Source organism: Metopolophium dirhodum, chromosome 2 (genome assembly GCF_019925205.1).
Source record: "Metopolophium dirhodum isolate CAU chromosome 2, ASM1992520v1, whole genome shotgun sequence".
In the NCBI taxonomy this organism is placed as follows: domain Eukaryota; kingdom Metazoa; phylum Arthropoda; class Insecta; order Hemiptera; family Aphididae; genus Metopolophium; species Metopolophium dirhodum.
Genome location: NC_083561.1, coordinates 24,219,214 through 24,242,906, shown reverse-complemented (window position 1 = coordinate 24,242,906; position 23,693 = coordinate 24,219,214). Strand labels below are relative to the sequence as shown.

At 34.1% G+C, this 23,693-nt stretch overlaps 1 protein-coding gene and 1 long non-coding RNA gene across 3 annotated transcripts in view; one reads left to right on the top strand and one right to left on the bottom strand.

Moving 5' to 3' along the window:
- LOC132938228 (homeotic protein ultrabithorax-like) overlaps positions 1–17,043 on the top strand; it is a 269,260-nt gene extending 252,217 nt beyond the window's left edge. For both annotated transcript variants that reach the window (XM_061004949.1, XM_061004948.1), the window contains one exon: positions 16,138–17,043. The gene's annotated coding sequence lies outside the window, so the exon portion shown is untranslated. The remainder of the gene's footprint in view (positions 1–16,137) is intronic.
- LOC132938232 (uncharacterized) overlaps positions 1–23,693 on the bottom strand; it is a 134,348-nt gene that overhangs the window by 17,658 nt on the left and 92,997 nt on the right. The window contains exon 2 of the long non-coding RNA XR_009663893.1: positions 2,231–2,425. This is a non-coding gene — a long non-coding RNA (uncharacterized LOC132938232). The remainder of the gene's footprint in view (positions 1–2,230; positions 2,426–23,693) is intronic.

Below are 23,693 nucleotides of genomic sequence, written 5' to 3'. Positions count from 1 at the left end.
CCGATAAGTATACCTAGGTATACCTGTACCTACCGCGCGAGCGGCGTTTGATGTTCGTCCGGTCGCGGCTTACGACACGTTAAAAAGAAAACGGAAAAACAACCGTCGAGATCCAGGTCGTTCGTATAACGTTATATTATTGTTCCGTCGACCTTTGATATTGTATACGGAAAGTCTGATCTGCAGTGCCGGATTTAGAACAGGTGCCGCCCTAGGCTCTTTTAAATATGCCACCCCTACCCCAAGAAAAAAAAATTTGTATTTATTACTAATACATTTATTTCGTTATAAAGAAATTAGGTCAATAGTAATTATAAACAAAACAAGTAATTATAAATTCTAATAAATAAACAATAATACATTTTTAATTTTAAATGCTATCTATTATAACACTTTTTTTCAATTTCTTACAAAATTTGCCGGCCTAGGCGTAAATCCGGCCACGTTGATCTATTTAGAATTCACAAAAACAAAAACGGCGTTGATTCGATTTTTTTCACGTGGATAGTACCTACCTAACAATACCGCTACTTACTCACAACTTACTACACATAGTAATATATTATAATAATTATACACACGCACGAATAATTACTAGGTACGTACAAATTTCATTATAATATGAACGTGCATTTTATGCCGTACTTGATTATACTTGTAATATATTATATTTATTGTAAACTTTGGCCCGTTGTATCAACTACGTGTATGTGTGTGCGCATTAGTGTATATAATACATAATCTCATAAATTACGGTTTTTGATTTGAATATTTATTTATGTGCGTGTCGTAGCCAAAGCTCATGACTTATGAACGCGCGTACGTCGGTTATACAACAATATTATGTAGATTATATGGCGTAAAATATCAACATTAATAATATATTATGTTATTATTTTAAATCATTCAAACGGCGTGTTGTACGCGTCGTGCATGTTTTTAATTCAAATTATATTAAGTATAATAATATATTATACAACGTTGACGAATGATATCGATCGATAATAATACTATGATGCTCGTTCGGCTTGTGCAATTTTGTATGTATAGTTACACGGTCCGAACATCCCGACAACTTCCGTTAAACTCCCAAAATGTTTAGATGAATGACTAGAAAAATAAACATTTCAGATCTCCGCGGGATAATAAAATATGTCTATATAGTTACGCATAGACATATTTGTATATTTGTAAGCTAAACTGTACTTACAACAACTACAGTCGAGACAAGTTATATTCTGACTAAGATCATTTTATATATTATTATTATTTATAATTCCCAACTGCCGGACAACATTGGTATATAGGTTTAATAATAATTATATTTCGAGTATCATCACAATATATTATAATAATATAATATAGGTAATATATTATCGTACCGCATTCCAAATTGCGGGACTAGATGTTAACGAGGTATCGTGACAGGACGGCGGACTCGCGATCGAAACCATTGACCCTCGTATATTGTGTGCATATATATAGTCGATAAATATGAAAATAATTCGAGAAAAAACCACATAGATAAATCATACTCGAGCTAATCCGTTGGAATAATTCGACGCAGTGACAATCTATACGTTTCGAGACGATATAATAGCAGAAGTATAATAATAATATTATAATATATTAAATGTGTACAAAGAATTTCGAAATAATGTCGTCGTTTTCCGGTTACTGGTTTTCACGTGTTTGCACAAGAACTCACCGAATAATAAAAATATATATGTTATACTGCGCAGTGGACGTCACAATTTCGTATAATATGAATAATATTAAAATTTCGTCTGCATGGCAGCGGCGATAGAATGTCCTATTATATCATACAGTTTTAAAACACTTGTACGATTACAATTGTATTTCCGACAAGCTTATAAAATTATAGCGCCAAAGAGGCACCTGCGTTTTATAACGCGTTCGCCCTGCGAAAAACAATTCGTTAAGTCGCTAAGACATTTATATAGGCGTCTCTCGCCCCTCTGACGTTTTTATAAAGTGCAATAAGAATAATTACTATAGTTATTAAGTATTGTCTCAGAAATTAGTGCCCCGCAGAGGGTAGGGGGTGGAATCGGAATTGGGGTGAGCGTTTTTCGCCAACTTAATAATAATAATATGCATATATATATATATTATATACTCTTCAACGTGTAATTTTCAACGACCGCAAATAGCGGTGGTTCGTTTGGGAGGCGTTGCAAAGGGGGATTACGGACTATATTATACTTACACTATATATATATAAATGCGTGAGACGACGTGAGAAAACGTATCTAAATATACATAATGAATGTATATTTTATTATAATGAAGTAATTTCATCAGTGTTATTGTGTCTGATCCTGAAAACGGTTGAATGATGATAGAAATATCGCATTGAATCGAATTTCAAACGTCGGCAGCGCAAAGTCTTCCCATAAAATTCCTGTAAAATAACAAAAATATAATGAATGAACACAAAATCAAAAAAACTTACGAAACAAGACGTATAAAATATAGTAACAATCAATTACGTATCGTCGTATCGTATATAATATATTATATTGTGTATACAACTTTATTATAATAGTATGAAAAAACTTTTTTACTTTAGTCTATTATAGGGCAAAGCACTAGAGCGTGGTGGTCCAGTGCTCGGGTGGGTGGGTCAGCGAAGAACGAATAATATACGACTATTTCAGTTATCTACGAGTAGGTGTATAATATACTTATGTGCTGCAATGGAGGTTTTTCCGATACATAATATTTTTCATTACCGTCAAAACGATGCCAATGAAATTCGAGTATAAGCCGACGGGTATATAAGGTCTTCGGGTCCGCTGCTTATTTCGGTTTAAATACATATATAATACTATACATTATACATATATATCATATATATATAATATGAGGTACCGCCTATATACGTATAATAATGGCATTTTCATTAAATCTCCACCAAACTCGTTCGTTTCGCATTATTATTATTATATATATATATAATAATATATACGGCAGCGTTGCGACGAAATAGTATTTTGAATTATTCATCTCGGACCCCGCACACGTTTTGAGCCCCATGCGTTCGAGACGGAACAGTCGTTTTTTGGGGGGGAGGGGGAGGCTGAGAGGCGTGAGCCGACGACGAGTCGGAGGGCGGCGGCGGGCTGATAAACCGCTTTTATTGCCGCTTCACACAATATCGGATGGAAGATCCGATAATGTTGGATACGTCCTGTATAAATCATCGTTGTTCCGGCGTGTATATATATATATATGGAACCGCCGCGTGCGCGCGCTCTCGGAATTCGTAAGTTTATGAGGACATTTGAAAAGCGTTCGGAAACCGTTTAAAAAAAAAAAAAAAGGTCTTCTAAAGACGCGAAGATGCGAACGCGCGCGCCCTCGCCCCGCTCAAAAGACGGGATAACCCCCTCGTGTATATACCGTTTTTATTACGTTTTCCCCGCGAGCCGACGACCGGTGTATATAATATATAATAATAATAATATATATGTATATAGGTAATATATAATATTATTTACAGCACGCAGCGAGTTCGGTGTAATTTTCGGCTCTTGTTCGACTCTCTGCACGCAGCGCATAATCGGATATTTATTATATTGCACATATATTTCGTGTCGAATTTCCGTGAATCATTTAAGACCGCCCCGACGACGGTGGTTTTTTAAATTGCACGCGGTACGCCGCAGAGCCATCGCTGCAGACGCCACCATCGACTCGTATAAAATATGTACATATTATACAATTGTATAGCATGCCTAATATATTATTATTAATGCACGTACATTATACCTATATAATATTGTTTGTATTGTAACATTTTTTTTTTTTTTTTAACAAATAATATCTACCACCTTTAAGCACATTGTTCGTGGTGGTGGTGGTAGAGAGTTATAAAACATACTATTATGAACAATTTAATTATAAATAAGAAAAGTGGACAAGAATTGAATAATCAATACATACAGTTAGAACACTTATAGCTAATATTAAATTACAACGGTTAAATATAATTCTTTATTGTTTATTCAAGTACTGAAAATAACCAAATCTGAATTAATATTATGATATTGTTTGCAGCTCGTATAAGCGTTCTAATCGCAATATAATTGTAGGTATTTCACCGATTTCGTCATGATGATCCTTGATACGATGTACAATATTATTATAACCGTTTTTTTTTACATTAATGTAGTATTATATAATCATAGTACTTAATATAATACAATTACTCGACTATTATTATTGCATTATTATCATTATATAGATGGCACGAAATTGATTCAAAACTCCACTTGATGTACAATATACCTTGATGCATCGTACACGTTTGTCTTGAAATGACTATATGGATTTAGTGTTAAAAATATTTTTTTCTCCTCATAGTTTTAGATTCTACTGAGCGTAACGAAGAATATGTCGTATTGGTTTTACGATGATTGATAGATGTGCGTTTTAATTTTGTGTTTACCAGACAAAATGTTTCAACATTGTGTGCGTGGTTTCTGGTATCAAAATAGATTAGTTATTTAAATTGAATAAATATTAACAATTAACTGTTCTCATGTATTGAATTATAATTATTAATTACTGTACCGTCCAGAATTTTATATTCCAGGTTTTACGCGCTCCCTAATTACTATTAAAAATAATCAGTAAAATAAAACAAATTTTGGTTTTGTTGTAATTAAAAAATTAATAATCGAAATATTTTACCCGATATTTATAATCTTATATTCTATTAATGACATTATTTAAAAAATATATTATAATCTTTACTTAACTTTTTTAATTCTTATGTTTTATTTTATACCGTAGTATATTTTTTAAATTCAATATGATCACTGTTGCAGTGATCAGTCTCCACGACGAGGTTCACTCGAAATTTTCTATTATAGTATAGCGAATGTCCAGGGTTTTAATAGTTATATGCTTACTAAGTACTAACCAACTAATGAACGTTCAAAACAATAATTATTAAAATACTATAACATTTTTAGTCCGATAAATCATTTAATCTCTTATTCTCTTCAAAGTTAAAGTAATAATTAAAGTTTTGTTTAAAGCGTAAAAATAATGGTATATAGAAGTCACGGTATTACTTTGTTTTGTTTAAGTATACGAAATTAATAATCATCGCCATTAAAATATAATTTGCAGACAATATTTCAACGAGTCAAAAACAATTCGTGTCGTGTGACGTCCGAATGTTTGAATTGTATAAAATGTGTAATAAATGTTCGCACAATTTTGACATCAGGGGTATGTCGTAGGTGTCCATTAAAAGCTATAAACACAGTATAAACGTTTCTGTGTGGTGTGTATAATTACATTACCAATTGTCCAGTAACTGACGTTTACAACACAGATGTAGCCAGGTCTCGGCACCATAAGGAAGCCGTTTTTAAATGCGCGCGTGCGGTGTAATAAGAAGCACGCGCAAATGTTTTGAAGTTACATAAAACGTCAGGCGGCGTGGAAACGAAATGGGTTATATTGGTATAATAACAACAGCGATTGTGATAAGAAGAGAGGAATAATAATAATGACCGAGAAAAGTCGTAAAATAAATCGTCGCGGCGGCTGCGTTGGCACGTGAATATAAACATATATAACGTCTTGTCCGCATCGTATCATTACAATATTATTATAGTCGTGTTGTATATAGTACGTAATTGAATGACTATCGGCCGGCCGCAATAATTTGTCCGGGCGGGCGCACGTTCTTTAAAGAAGAAATCGATTACCTTGTCTGGGTGGAAGAAGAAGGACGAAATACGATCGCTACCGGTCGTCGTTAAATTTAAATAAACGACCGCGACTGCACACGCGCGTGCATGGACATTTATAATAATATATATATATACATATATGTGTACACACATTATACACAATGCACGTGTATACATTATTATTATTATACTATTGTGTAAACTCACCTATATCATGTTGTATTCGCGCGTATACTAATCGTACTATAGCTGCGGCATAAACGGGACCCGACGCGATCGCCACGTTTGAGGCATCTCTGGTTTCCAGCCGAACCGCCAGCACAAGGTGATGAAACGATGCGTTTTCGTGTATATAATACCAACCGATAGGTGCACAAACACATTTAGGTACCGGGTACATGTTGGTACCAGCAGGTACATGTAGGTATATCAGTGTGCCACACGTCATATTGTTATGTACCGCGAGTACCGACGACAAAATGCTCAGAACGTCGTTTGGTTGGATATATAATTGTAGTAGGCCTTACATTTAAAAAAAAACAACCAAATTCCCTTGATAAAATCTATCATCAACGTATTATAGTAATAAGAATACTGAATACTTTACCAATCTTTTGAATCTGTTTATTCCCGCTTTATATCATCAATCATAAATCACAATTAATAATATTAGGTATTTACGTACTGTGCAATGAATAACAATTTATTATGCACATAATAAGACATATAAATGACGGTTAAAAAATCAAAAATTAAGTATATTTTTATATAGAACAGCGTATAAACAGTTAAAATATTATTAACTTAAATTTGTTAATGTGTTTGAATACGGAACCTAGGTAAAATAAAATTTGCCTCTACAATTTTTCTAGACCTAAAATGTTTTTATTCCTCTTACAAAACTGGACAGGCTGAAGCTAAAAATGAATCACTTCAAAAATAATCAAAATTTAATCCAATTAGTTTAACTATAATAAGTAATAACCAACAGATCCAATACTACAAGTTATAAAATAATAATGTTCATCAAACGTTAAATTGTTAGGACTTGGGAGCTTCAGAATTTTGATAGGGGAGCCTATGAAGCGAAGTCGCTCAAATTATAATATAACGCTCCGAATGACCGTTCGTATGCCGACGTATTCGAATCAAAGGTGGACGTTTAAGAGTCAAAAAATCTACAGAAAAAAAGTTTTCGTAAAATTTAAACTCTATGATGTATTTTAATTTATAATTATAATATTAATATAATACTATTAACAGTAGACTGCGAATATGACTGCAGGTAGCAGCCAAAGCGCTGTGCCAAACCACGAAATATGACTTTTGTTTAATCGAAAAACCTATTTATATTTTAAGTAAACGCATATGGTTTTAAATCAGTTTCTTTAACAGTGGTGGAGCCAGGGAGGGGGAAGGGGGAATCCCCCCTCAAATCGCTATTGTTTCTTTTTGTTTTACACTGTGTTTATCCTATTTTGTAGCAAATGTATGTACTTTTTGTACTTTTGCCCCCTTCATGCCCCCCCACCCCAAATTAAACCCCTCTTGAGTAAATCTGTTAATATAATATATTATAATGTATGTTTATTGCGTATTCATAAATATATTGTATTATTATGTAAGCTAAGAAAACGTGTTATTATATTTTTATTTGATGTGATACAATTGAGGGCATTTGGACATACGTACACCTCTACGTATGTTATTAGCATAATAAACTATACATACTAAGTATATATAATAATAACTGTGTTTTTCAAATAATTAATACCATCATATTATATATTATTTTTGTGTCACAGACTTACTGAGTCACTTATAGATATAATATTACTCTAAACCGATTATTGAACAAATAGACGACGTAGGTGCTTAAAAATAATATAGTAGTGTATACTATCATACATGGTAGATATTGACTACCTACTAACCTATATTTCTATATAGATAACACAGTAGGTATTCAAAAACCAAATTTGGCCGATTACTATGTATTCTCTCGGGGATATCAATTTTATAGGCATGCAGAGTGGTGAGACGACGTTTCCGAACGAAATCTAATATATTATTATCCACAGTCGTCGTGTCCGGTTAACGGTTCAGCTGGACGTACGACCTGGGCGCGACTATACGTGTGGCGGAAGGAGAACGGCGACATGACGCTCGCCTCTGCTAGACGTAATTTCGCACAAGCCGCGCGCGCGACGTTAATGACGTTATGACTTTGTCCGGATCCGGTCACGTACGGGCCATGCGTCTTCGCGGGGTGGCCACAGCGTCCCGCAGCCGTCCGGGCGCGGTACACACGGGCGCACATTAATATATTATATAATATAAACTATGTACTGTATATATAATATATGTATAAACATTTAACATTTAATATATATATATATATATATTATGTACATAATAATATATACCTCGACGGCGGCGAGAGCCGATCTCGGGATTTCCTCTCTCTCTCACACCCTCTCCACTGCCGCTGCACCGCGACCGGATGCGGACGTACACACACACACACGGGCGGCCGGACAATATATATTAATAAACAACTTGGCACGCCGCGCATCCGAATGAGTCTGTATAAACGGTCCGGGGGGGCGATATTTTCCAATTTCCCGGGACGTGCGGCAGCCAGTCTCGCGATACGGGCGTCGAGCGTGCAAAGGTATTTGTATGCGTCAAATTCAAAATGGCCGTAAAAACGATAAATATACAATTTGCAATCTTAAGCCGACTATAATGCTGCCGTGTGTCGGCGGGGCGAGGGAGAAACGCGAAACTTATACGCGAGATAAATATAAATGTATATAGGTGCACGGCCCGAGACGAACTCCGCGAGCGCCGCAATCAATATCAATGAGGGATCCTCGTCGACCGTCGTTACTATATATATTATATGCATATAACGTGTATAGAGGTATGTTCGCCATCAGCTACTGCAGTGTAGGTACCGATGTCAGTATATATTATACTTAGGGTACGACCGTTGGCGCGGTGTAATCTGTCTTCGATAATGCACGCGTTCAGATTGTATTCACTAATACGGCCATATTATTATATTGTAGGTATAACTATATGTGTATATAGGAGGTACCTACGATTTCGCCGTAACACTATTTATTTTTTATTTATTTTTTTAGTTTACACGCGTTTATCATTATTCATCACCGGTAAAATTAAACTTTTATTGTTATTTATATTTATTACGCAATATTAGACGTTTTTATGGCATTAGAGCGTTCTAAATTTCAAAAAATAAATCAAACAATTTTATAAATAATATACAATTCGTTCCCGCACTAGCGTATAAATAAAATAAGAAAAACCTATCCTGCAACACCAATCTATAAACAACTTCACCGTTGTATAATAATATTATACGTTTCACATGATACAATAACGGTTTGTTGTAGCAATATTATGTCCAATGTATAAATCTAATAATGTTTCCGGGAAATGTCCAACGGTGTAGAAGTTATATGTTATATCTGTTTGATAGTTAGACGTGGATAAACTAAACCTACAGTGATAGGAGGAAACCATAGATTCATAGGACATCATCATCACCGGAAAATATCTGTTAAGTGCGTATTAATTACCTATATGCAGTTTCTATCATACTTAAAATATTGTAATGCTGTAAAAAACAAATCGAAAAAACTGATATAATATGCTAGATATTGAATATGTGATGAACTAAATATAGATAGTATTAATAATTGACCATTAACTATTTCATTTCCCGCAATATAAGACAATGTATTATAATACATCATCAACTATTATAGTATAAGTAACTATATCGATGTTTAGTAATAATTAGTTATACAATATTCTAGTAAAAAGTGATTTAAACAAAGTTAATGAGATCATAATAATATCACCTTAGACATACAAACTATACCATAATTATATCAAAAATATTATTGATCAAAATTATATTAGTTTAGTCTATCTATTTAATTATTTATTTACGCTTTAAAATTTGTCTTTCGATAATTCTACCCAATAAGTGTTTAATTTTACCTTAAAACTAATATTTTTTAATATTATAATAACCTACGTGGTATTATTATTGAATTTGTATAAGTAGGAAGTACCCACTATATCTGTTGGCATCCCACGTGGTGGGTAGTTTGCTTAATGAGGTTGTGAAAAAACCTAAACCTGAAATCACTAGATATACTGTCAAATCCGTTTAGAAATCGAAATGAAAATAATTTTAATTTGGTTTGCAGCTTAACATTGGGTACCTATTTTATATTTGTCATCCCTGCAGCTATTTCAAAGTTACCCAAGTTCTGATTGTCCTTTGATATTTTGGAATTTAATTCTCCTACCATCTCGTATCGGTTTGAATAATATTATTACGCACCGAGTTACTGTATGAGGTGGTAGCGCCGGTAGGTATAATAATATTTGGTTCATTCGTTTTGATTATGTGCATTACATTGCTGCACGGTGACTGCGACTAGACGGCGATATGGCTAAAGTTTTGGCCAGCAGTGCACAGTTCCCGGGGGGCTTGTACTTCATCCGGCCCGATCCTAAAGCGGAGGTGCTATTTTAAAACGTAAAATCGGTTTATCGTCTCTGATTTATTGCGTTCGGGTTAATTATTGCAGCCCGATTATAGCCCCGACCCTCTCTACAAAATGCTCAAGTCGGAAACATATTTTTTCCCGGCTTACCCTTCACTATACTAATAGGCCTTTATGGTTTTTTTTTTTTTTTTTTTAAGGTAAAAGATATAAATTTAGTCTGATATTTGTCACAATTATATTTATTGGTCACCCTGCATAAAATTACCGTGTTGGTGGCCTCGGTCGTAAATTTCAAACAAGCGCGCACGCTGTTCATATAAATCGTTTACGTGCGGAGAAGACACGTTTTGAAACACCGGGTATGAAACTCTTAGAATTTCGAAAAGGGGAAGGATAAATGTTATTTTTTTACATTGGGTGCGATGATCATTAGCCGCGGGTTTGTTAAGAAAAAAAAACCTCTAATAGACGACGGGAAAGATACTCATTGAATGTTGCATACCGTACACATTATAATATAATATATGTGTTACACATGTTTGAGCGGTATTAAAAGTGAACGCGCTCGTTGACCTGTATAATTGCTTTCAGTTTTATATCCGTCATGTACTTAATATGATATCATTTTTTTTTTGTCATACTTCATCTAAATACTAGAACGTGTTGCGCTAAAATATGTATTTTTATGATAAAATTAATTTGCCATATATATTTAAGTCGCCACTATTGCCTACACACACTATAACATGAGTGAACTAATTTAAATTACAGCAAGTAGTTATATAGCTACAAAGTAAAAATCGGACTGTTATCAGATTTTTAAAGCTATTAATTATAATTTTAGCTATAATTGTATACCTATTCTAATCGTGTATACGGGTACACAAAATGTAAAATAGTAGTTATGAATTGAATAATTAGCATAAAAATAACATTTAAAATCCTTAATATTGTTTGAAAAAACACCCATAAAATAATTGTATTCAAACGAATAAAATGTCGAGTAGGTAGTGTATAGTTTTGTAGAACTATAGAAATGTACACATTTTTACACCTGTATGAATTTATAAATAAATTATGTTTAAAATAATGGTATCGTAAACAAAAGCATACACACACTTTTGTACTAATTTTTATTTTATATCTAACATCTAAAAATAACATTCTTATAAAATGTTATATAATGCGACAGTTGAAACTTGAAATTATATAAGTTCATAATTATTGTGACTCGTGAATGATGTTGTCTAAATTTCGATTAGTAGTTAGTATATACTCAATATACCTGATACGTCATAGGTTAATCGGTTAATGCTTAGAAGTTATGAGCATTTTTTTGGAAACTGTATGCGAAAATAATCTACTAACATTTAGGAACATACCAAAATCAATGATGTTTTTCCGCGTAGGTACAAAAAACTGTAGCAAAAACTCGTCGATATCGACCCTACCGACTTTACTACATGCGACGGCGTCTGATGTTGATTGATCTCGATTTTTAGCGTGCAAAAATATAATATTTTCCAATTTTTTGGCGCGAGAAATTTGAAAACGTGCACGCGTACAAAGATTTCAATAATACCGAGTGGCGTACTTAGTTTGTTAGATATTATATGTTATAAGCTCGCGCGCACTAGAGAGTGAGCGCCGAGACGACAACGTCATCATTATCGTAATAAATACTAATAATATATTATAATATTGTACATACATGCAAAATGTATTATATTGGAACTTATTGAGCTGTGCGATCGGGTGGATAGGAGGGGGAAAATACGAATGAACGAGAACTGTATACGGACGTCGGCGACGACGACGACGGCAAAAAAGAATATCCGATAGCGTTATCGACAAACTCGTGTGTGCATGTAAAATAATATTTTCTATACGCGCGCTGTACATAACATAATAATATATCACGTGTTATTATATTATAAGATATTTAAATATTATGAAGAATATCGTGTTCGAATAGTCTACGACGACGACGACGACGACGACGATTCATGTTAACCGGAACGGCGTGGGCCGCGCGTTTCGATAATATTATTATTATATAATGCTGCAGAGAGGCACACTCGCTCTCCACCCGCACCAATAATAAATTACTGGACGTCCGATCGGGGCAGATTGCTTCGTCGTCGGCTCCGTCGCCGTCGTCGCACCGACCGGTAACGCACGTGTTTTCCACGTCTTTTTCTCGGGTTTTTATTTCTCCTCTCCCTCTTTCACTCGCCCTCTCTCTCTCTCTCACACACACACACATGCTCTCGCTGTGTCTTTATTTTTCGCCGACGAATAAAACAAATCCGTCGGGCGACAGACCACTCCCATTTTCCGGCCGTTGGACGGCAGCGAACGGCCGCGACGTGGAAAAAAAGTACCCCCTCGACCTCGCGTGATTAATGCATTTCGCGTTATCAGCGCACCGAGCTTCGGGTTTTTCGTACATACCGTGGTATAGGTACGTCCTATATAACATACATATCAAATAAAAATATAAAAAAACGGACACCGCGCCGCCCGACGACGTCATCGTCGCTCGAAGACGCCCGACCAGAGATAACGCGCTAGAGTTGACAAATCGCACGCTACCATCATATAGGTAGTTGTATTATTATTATATTACCGCGGCGTCTCCGCTCGTAGTTATAAATATAGAATTGTTGTTTGCATTATAAAATGTTTGTGCCGTTTATTTATTTTTTTGAATAATGTATAATATATATATTATGACTGTGCGCGTATACACGCGTACCGGAGTTTGAAAAGTTTTCCATCGTTTTCGGATCCGGTCCAAGGATTCGGGCACATATGTGTTTGTTCAGAAAAGTTCCCTCGCCAGTCGTATGTTTGCCTCTGCGGCGTGTAGGTCGGTGTTTTTCTTTATATTATATTATTATATACGCGAAAAACCGCGTAAATCAATCCGTACATATTTTGTGCGCTGCGAATCGCCCCGCGCGCGGCCGAGCAGTCTGAAAAGTTATGCTGTTGACAATATTTTCGAATAGATATTTTACGCGCGCGCGGCCGGAGACGACTCGGCGAATTCGTCTTTTCATATACAAAATAATATATAATACAATCTCTTGTGTGTGTGTGTGTGTGTGTACCCGAGACAAACTTCCGTTTCCAGAACAATTTTTTCAATATACATTTATTTTCATACCGGCTTTATGTAAATACAAATATCTTTGCGAAACAAAATAATAAACGTGTAAACGTCATATAATATTATATAGCTACGCATGAATGTACACACGGAAACTAAAAATATATTTTCTTCGGCGAGGAGTTGACAAATCAAGGCACGCAAGACGTGTGTAACGAGATTCTATATACAAAACAATTATTTATGTGATTATTATCCGGACTCACATAATATAATAATAATACAGTCATTTCGCGCGTATATATATATATATATATAATATTAGTATAATTTATTGTTTCGTTTATTTATTATTTTTTTTTCACCATATTATACGATCCTGAAACGATAAAGTATTGTCTGGCGTGACATTTGTTTCACTATATAAACGTGTTGTTTATACGATAGATTTCAATAATGTGCTCAAGTGTAAAACAATATTTGCAGAATAAATGTAACAACAGGAATAAATATTTAACGCATGTATTTGCGTTTTCGTTAGTCTCGCAAGTTATAAACAGACCGTAATATTATATTGTGTGCAATATTCACAGGTTGAATTAACCAAAAACAGGAAAATGGATTGTAGAAATCAACACAAAAAAAAATACCAAGACACTGCGGGGAGCGGTTTTTTTTTTTTAACGCTAATAGCAATTTATTGTAATTACGTATTCGTTTTGCGTATATTGATTACGATTATTAGCGATGTTAAAATTAAAGATTACCTACCTAATATCCGAATAAATAAGAAAATAAAAACCTTCAGAGGCCGATCCTCGCCGACGGACTCCAATAATATTATAATATAATATCCGCGCGTTTTCCCTATATATTTTATATCACCGTCGTCGCAGACTTTTCAACGTCTCTTTTGATCGCGCGCGGAAACCGGAAACGCCGCCTCACGGTTTTCCTTCCACACACACACACACACACACACAAACACACGCACACTGCTGTGGCTGTAAACTATTGTATCGTCTTTGCAAAGAATTTTCCACATATACACACACTCGCACACGCGTGGTAACATCCGGTGAGACTGATATTATTATTATTATTATTATGTTTGAAACGACGCCACAGCGTTCATCCGACGAGACACAAAGCCCGACGACTATATTATAATATTATATGTATATATTATATTATGTAGTACGCCGCCGGCTATATGTCCCCGCACCACACCTTCACTGCAGCATATATATACGTTTTTATTATGCACACTCATATACTATCCACAAATCACAAAACACATACTCGCGCATATGTATATCGATTTACGCGCCCTACACCATATATCAATTTTTCAAAACCTTTCGCTTACACGACGTATAATATGCACAAAACAAATAAAAAAAATACCCGGTATAACGGACGACAAACCTAAAGTATTCGCGGACGGCACTAAACCTTAATCAAAAGAAAAATGAAGCTATAGTAAATACATAGTTATATATATATATACGTGCCTAATAAAAATTAATATATGATATAAATATACGTCTTAGGTTTGAAAAGGGCGCACCAAAAAGTTGGTCACCCCAATCAATAGTTTTTTTTTTTTGGCCTATTATTAAAGCCATTTATAGGCCCAGTGCGACTTCCACGACTTCACACTCCATGATTATCTGTTCGACGCTACGAATACTCCTTCATTCCTCACTCCTTAGATTTTTAATTTTTTTAACTTACTAGAAAATCTTCCCACCGAAGTCTTGGTCTTGATCGTGTCTTATTTGGTACTTAACCATTTCGTGATTGTCTATACGAGTTGGTCTCTGCTTTTCATATAATATATAAGTACGTATGCCCTGCTCGTGCTTTAAATTTTAATCACTGGCTTTTGAGTACGACCACTCGCTGTTATATATATTATATATTGGCGTACTATAATATAAGGTATTCAGTTCTCTGTTTGATTTTATTTCGTAGCTACCTTCTTCATTTGTAATTCCAGGACCAAATAGTATTGTTTGCGAAATTCTCCTCTCGAATCTCATTAGTTCGTGCAAATCTATATGAAAAAAACACACGTTTCTTAATTTGATCAAAGTTCAGAGTATTTTTTCAACAGTTCAAAAAATCTACATCTAAAATGTATATTAGCATATACGTAATTATTGTAAGTTTATAATATTAAGGTATCATAATATATGCTACAGTAGCCATAATATAACACGTCCTAATTCCAACGGATTAATATGTTTTTGTAAATAATAATAAAATATATGCAACTTTCGATCGACATCGATTGATAAGATATTCTAATTGTACATATATAATTTATTTACTTAATATGTAGCCTATATAGGACTATATATAGGTACTAATCTTTATTCAACGCACCCATTTACTGAACAGTTGTAGGCAGGTTTACACTTGTATACATGCGGAAACTGGCATTATAATAATATAATATGTGTGTCTACTGTCTACTGCCTAATGCCCATATATTATGGATCTCTAAAATACGGTTAATCGATTATGATTTTTAGATGGTAGATAAAAAAATCGTACTTATCAATTCACAACTCGCCAAGTGTACCTACACCTAATAAAGTATGCCTATTGTACATACTACATACATATAATAATATAAACAATAATAATATAGTATAATAAACCGATATAATATATTCATGATTTCTGCACGTTTATAATCGATGTCATTGCGTTGCTTGTTTTGCAGATGAACGGACAACTACGCGATGGATGGATACGCGTAAAATATATCGGCTCTTCGGCTCGAGACGACACTAATTGTCGATACACAGATATACGTAATATTATATGTTTGTATACGATTTAAATTTATTATTACACGTATAAATAATAATAATAATAAACTATCGACGATAAATCATTTAAATATAATATAATAATATGTATGTTATACGTAATTTATTATGTATAAGTAATGCAAAATGAAATAATATATAAGAACAATTTTTAAGGTTATATAGTACATAATATATTATAATATACTGTATACTTACTTGTTTTAAGTAGACGTGGTATAGCGCGTATTGAATACTATTTTTTAGATTTACTTTTTTTGCATTAAGACTATACATTTATTTTAGGTAACGTTATATATACACATAGATATATTATGTATTATACATATTAAATAGTCATATATAGTCATATAAATAAGAATCTAGGTGTAGTGTATTTTTTTTGGATTTCCAAATTAAAATCACTTTTTCTCCTATTTGGAAGGTATATATAACATTGTTCTCGAGTAGTCTCGCCAGTTTCTATATAAATCAAACGTGAAATTCTACTATAACATTATAAACCGGTGTTCAAACAAAAAAAAAAATGACAATGACAAGTGTCAAGTTTTAGTTTTTACTCAATAAGTTTATATTTATTTATTTCCTTTAATTTATTGTATAACTTTTATATATTGTAATCAGATAATATTTTTATGGAGTCTCTTTTTTTGTACATAAACATAACAGAAACCAACCATTTTTTTTTTCGTTTGTTTTTACTTATTATAGTTACTATATTATATATAAATAAGAAGCGAGACAACGATTTATTTGTATAATATTGATAATTGTGTTTAAAAATAAAGCCTAAGTATAATTGGAAAAAGTCTCTGGTTTTTCTTATTTTAAGCGAAACAAACTAAACGCCTACTAAAAATGAGGTTACAAACAAAAACCGGCAGCAATACCTTTAAAGGTAATATTCAAAAATCGATAGGTAGTAATAATTGTTTTTATTTTCAGGGTTTCATTTCTACATTATTATAGGTACCTACATGCGACAAACGCACACGCATATTAGACGTGCGTCATCGGATTTAAAACTCCTCGCGATCTTTTTTTTTTTATTGTCCAATCATTATAAGTTAATTTGAATTTATAGCTTTTGTTAAAGTCAAATCCTCCTGTGTACTAAGCCCTGCAGTCGTCGAAGAACCAATATCAATATGTACGCGTAGTCGTGTATAAACTGCATCGGTACATTTATTTATAAAAACACTTAAAACAAATGAAAATATATATCTATCGATCTGTTTTTGTTGAATTAACACCAAAGTGATATATATATATTCCTCTCCATTATGCATGCCGCGTGTGTTGTATATACTATATACATATACACACACGCCGAGACGACAATAATATATATAAACTTAATATATTCTTCAGTCTTCTCCTTGGAGACGTCGATAAAACGGTTATTTTACTTCCATTTCAGTTCTTCAGCTGAGAGAAGATATACACTATCAGACCGAGTGACATTATTTTATTTATTCGCGTCGTCGACCAAAATATATATCAAATATCTTTTGTACTACTGAAAATATAATATATTATTAACATAACAAAAAAGATTGCTTGACATTTTTACCGAAATGACATTAGTCATACCGCTTTATAATACATAAACGTATAATTTATCGTGTGACTAATGAGTTGCAATAACACTATACTGATTAATATATAATAGGCCATTATAAATGACCCTCTCTGTTCATTCCACAATATCAGTGGGCGTATGTTGTTGTGTGCGTATAGATGTTGTTTAATATTAATTTTGAAAATATGTTTGAATTTAAACATAAATCGTTTTCAAATTTGCCATACATGCCGCATACGAACATAAAGAATCAATTTTGAGAATGTGTTCAGACATTTTTATTTTTATGAATGTGCAGGATAAAATGTGGGTAGTGGGTACACTGTCGGTAAAAATAAAATAAAAACCGGAAATTATATAGAAAAATGACCAGAGTTAATAGTGATATTTTTAAACGAAATAAGTCTTCTATATGAACTAATGGGTAAAAATCTATTTAACAACAACGACTGATAATTCACCTTTAAAAAAAAAAGTATGCAGATTATGTTTGGCGACGTTTAAAATGTTTTAATGCACGCCTGTAACTACCTATGTACTTTTAACGCGCTAATGGTAATAATCTCTGGGAGTTGTTTTTGTAATTTTGGTCGTGCTCGGTCTCGGTGCTTAAATTGTTGATGTTTTATTTAAATGCGGGTACGAAGTAATTATTATTAATTTTAATTTCCGACACCCTGACATTCTTCTGCTATTGAATTTGAGCACATATTTTGATACCTCCAAACTTATTGTTTAAAAATCAGTTGAATCGATTGTTATTCGATATCTTTTTATGGTCTTACCTCTCATCAATACGTCGTAGAATGTGAATACCCATGTCAATTGTATATAATTGTCTTTATTGTTACTATAGTTTCTTTGGGTACTCATGTTTATTGGTTGTATATTTGACTTTGTCGTATATTGCGTTTGAAATGGTTAACTATACTTTGAATCGACTCACAACTCATAAGTATAAGTATAAAGTATTGCAATGTTTATGGGTTACGTACTTAATGACATTCGTTTTCCTCGGGTAGAGTAGCACCTAAGTACAATAAAATACAATAGTAATTTTTTAGGTTGGTGGCGCATTCCATGAATATATAGGTAGGTACTATAACTATACATTTGTATATTAACACATACAATTTTGAACAGCACGCGAGTTGGTCGATTGTGCACACATCACGATTTCCAACGATATCATTTGTTTTTCCCGAAAAATTCACAGTCGTAAATTTTCGCGAAAATTCCTCGAGAAACGACATAATACAATAACCTAGCGGGGCGGCGCGGGACATTTATTTTTGAGTTATCATGCGAAACTCCGCCTTTATATTACATAATATATATGTGTGTGCGGCCGAGACGTTTCCACCGGAGTATATAAACATAAAATATTACGCTGCGGTCGTACGAGTTTTCCCGCGGTAGTGGTTCGGACACTGAACGACTTATTCAGACCCAACAGAGGGGTAGCGTGAATTTACTTCGTACGCACTCGTAAGAGATAGCGTGTAATGTGGGTAAGTATACGCGTGGATATGGGGAGAAGACGTATTACTATCGTTACTTTATTATCGTATATACTCGACGTATATAAATATCATAGTTTCGGGTGTGTGTGTGTGTGTGTGTGTGTGGGTGTGTGTATACGTAGTTGTATGCTTGTAGATATATAGTAAATAGAGTGTAGAAAAATTGCGCGGAACTGGCGAAAAGTGATAAATGGCGCCGGGGGAGGGGCCGCGCCGGTCGTGGAATTACAGCCGCCGAGGTGGCTTACGTGATAGGAAATTGCCGACCCCAATTAAATGGGATGCGTGGTATATATTATTATACAAGTGCTGCGGGACGGACATTATTCTTCCCGCGTTCCTATATATCCAACCTAGACTGCCCTTCTGCAGGCCGGTATATATTTTATATTATATATATTCACCGATATTATATTATATATTATATATATATGTATGTCGGGAAATATTAGGTTTTTGCCCGTACGTCAGCACTTTGGTTTCCCGAACCGACCCAAGACGACGAGTACGACGTCGGCATTTACGTAAACACTGAACGAGTGCAATATACGGATTTTCGGAATTGCCCGTTTTTGTCCACGTGTTTAAAAATCATAATATTAATATGTGAGTATTGCCATAACGCGACACTGCGAGTCTTCAAAACACAACGTACACAATTTTTGTGCAATAAAATATTAATAAATAAATGTTTGTTAATAATTATTAATAACAGTGCTGCCGTCTGAACTAGTAAAAGTGGTAACATCACAATATATTACATAATTTACTATAATAATATATGTTATGATACATGGGTTTAGGTATATCATATGCCTATTATCATTCAGGAAACTGCAGTGTAGTGAGTATTTATATGGCTTTATGTATATATTCACAAAATCACAATGTAATAACTATCATTATAGGTATATCTAAATATTGTTATAACGTTTCACCGATCTCGATTCTCGCCAGTCTAACCACCTAGATAACTGTTCATACACTACAACGTGCAATTGCTACTAATTACTCACCAACCACCGTTTCCTGAAGAAAGAATGGTTTTGGAAAAAATATGAAACTTTTCCAGACTGAATAATTTTATGAACTGTTTTAACTAGTAATAAACGATTTCATTAGGTATAGTTGTAAGAAAATTATAAATATTTATATGTATAAAAAGTGATTAATTTAAATGTCTATCGTCCTACCATATTTTGAAGAGGTTTGAGGATATTATTTTTTACAGAATTGTACATGTTGACTTTACATGTCGTCGTCAAACAAAATTTTTGAAAAATAAAATGATTTTTACAATTTGTTATTTATCATGCTTAAAGTTTTAACTTTTTTGAACGGTAGTATATTTGGAATCTCGTATTCCTAAGTAGAATTCTTTTTTAGATAAATTCGATACATAAAAATAGAATTTTGAACGAGTAGATATAGTTAATTAGTTATCACTTTATCGGTATTTCAAGTTAAGATGTGTAAAGGAGATGTACATAGTGGTCCAAATTTTTACTCTACGACGTTTATATTAAAAATAGTATAACGATCTCTTTTTTAAAAAGTTTGTGTTATTAATGATCTCAAATTACGTAGATTAAATATATTACTGTAACTATTGTCTATTTCTATTATCTATTAGAGATAATAAGTGACTGTTATTATAATCATAGACATTAAAGAATGGATAGGCCATTTGTCCTTATACGGGGACAAACATGAAAATATTTTGAAGTTACAGAGGTCTTAACTTATATATAATTATTGTATATAATTTATGATAAGACCTCTGCTAGAATGAGAGGCAATGATCAAAAAACAGTCTTTCTCTCTTGCCCATTCCGGCACACATTTCCTCTATTTTATTAATATAGCCATGGCCTATCCATTCTTTAATAACTATGATTATAATAGTATCATCCTGTATACGAACCGTGTTGTGCAAACATGATAACGTGCAAAACGCCATCATCATAATATTATAATAATAATATGTGATATACGAAATGTTTTTGAAATTCGGACGGTCGTTCGATGTCGATTGTAAATTATAATACGTTTATATAGTAATAAGCGGGCGTAAAAACAACCTATATTATTATTATTATTATTACTATACTGGTGACCTTTTTTTTCCATCCAAAATCCGTACACGGTTTTCGTGTGTGTATACACGCGTATAATATATTATACGAACATCGGTACACATACGTACACCACAACGAACGGGTGTATGATATTCTATATGTATATAATATAGGATAGTACGCGATAATAATAATAATTTCGGACTCTCAATAATAATGGCCGGCCAAAGGTCTGCGATAATAATAATACGTATTTAAAAAAATTATAAAACAAGAGCTGAAATCGATCGTGGCCCGCGTGAGTGTGCACACATAATAATAATAATAATAATAATATGTAGTGCGCCGCAGTGTGTGTACAACAACTACAAGAGGAAGAAAGAAAAAAAACAAACGATGATCGACCGAATTATATGGTGGTTGTGGCCGCTGGTGCAGTGGCGGTGCGCGGGACGGGGCCCCGGGTCGAAATATCGGTGCGGCCGTGAGCTTTTAATACTGATGAATGGCGACAGTGGCGGCTGCCGAGGTAGTGGCGGTTCGAGTGGCTTTATCCCGCGCACGCGCACGCGCACGCACACGCACACATGTGAATTATATATATATACGAGAGCGGCGGCGGCGTACGTTAAATCCAACTCTCCGGCGCGCGCGGTCCCCGGCCGGCCGGCGGGATTAACCGTCCTCGGGACCCGCGATTATATAAAATATGTACCGAACCGCCGCGCCGGTGCCACCGCCGAGGAAGCGCCTGCAGATTATTCACTTTCGGACAGCGGCGGCCGCGTTATATTATACCCTCCTCTCGGCGGCCGAGCTGCAGAGCAACATCTGCCGCAGCACGCCGTCCGGCCATAATATTGTAGATATATATATGGAGAGAGAGTCGTATTACGCACGGACACCTCCCCTCCCCCGCCGCGGGTCCACTCGCTTACATATAGCTATCGTATTGTTTAATTGGTTTCCTTTTTCCGGTTAAATCTTCTTCCGCCTCCCCCCCCCACGAGCGCGTGGTACATAATACATGCGTTAGTCGCGCAAGTGTATAATATATAACGCGCGAAGGGCTGCCGATCGCTCCACGACGTTCCCCTGCCGGGAAACCTGACCGGACACACTCGTGAAAATGACAGTAGTGGCGAGCGGCAGGTTGGGTCCGACGACCAGACCGTTGTTCAGACGCATGGGCTTAGGTACAAAATCTTAATATTGGCATTAAAAAATAAACCGGCTTTTTAACTATACACCCAGGTGGGTTCTATAATCACAGCAGCTGTTCGATAAAATTTTTAATGTTACAATACTGTATCAATATTATTATCAAGTATTTAATTATTCATGATCAAATAATTTCCCTGTATATCATATATTATAACATAAACGTTTTTTTTATGTTAAATGTATCGATTAACTAACCTATTAATGTATAGTGATTACTGAATTGTTACGATTGTTTTGAAAATATCTTTACAAGTGTACAAAAATAATTTTATTTGAATGCAAACAATTTGTTTTGTGTATTGATATAATACTTTGCAAAACGAATAAAAATAATAGCACTATATAAACAATAAACATATAGTATTTTACCTAAAATTATAAACAGGTACTATCATGTTGCATAATATTGTGTTTAAATTTTTTAACTATTTTGATTTTAAAAAATAAATCCTTAATCAATGGATTTTAAAATCATATTCATATTTTTTGTAAAATCAATTTTTCTTGCGATAAATTTTCCTCGTGAGGATTTCACACTTATTATATAATAAAAATCGCAAATTCTCAATTCTGGTGGAGTGCTTATGTTGGTATTTCAAATATTTTACTAACTAAATTAGACCATTAGCTTGTACTTGAAAAAGTCTTTCTCCTTTAATAGTTTCCCCCAGTAAATTGGTAGGCAAATGCAGTGGGCCAAGGAGCATAATATTTTGAAATATTCAAGAATCTTATGTGATTTTGCTCTTAAACACTAACAATATATTCATTAATGTATAAAGATATGAACATAATAAATTTCTAATATTTCAAATTTTCTACCCTAACAACTATATTCGACGACGCTTGCTCCTACTTGTACTCCCTTGTGCAGACGGTACAGTTAGTGTATTTCATACGTATGCGGTGCCATTTATTTGAATTTTTTATCGTTTGGATTCGGGTTCACAATATATTATTTTCAAAAATCTCGCCGGCCTACAGATATAATACTTTTAAAGTATAAAACAAACGATATGATGCAAATATAATATAACACC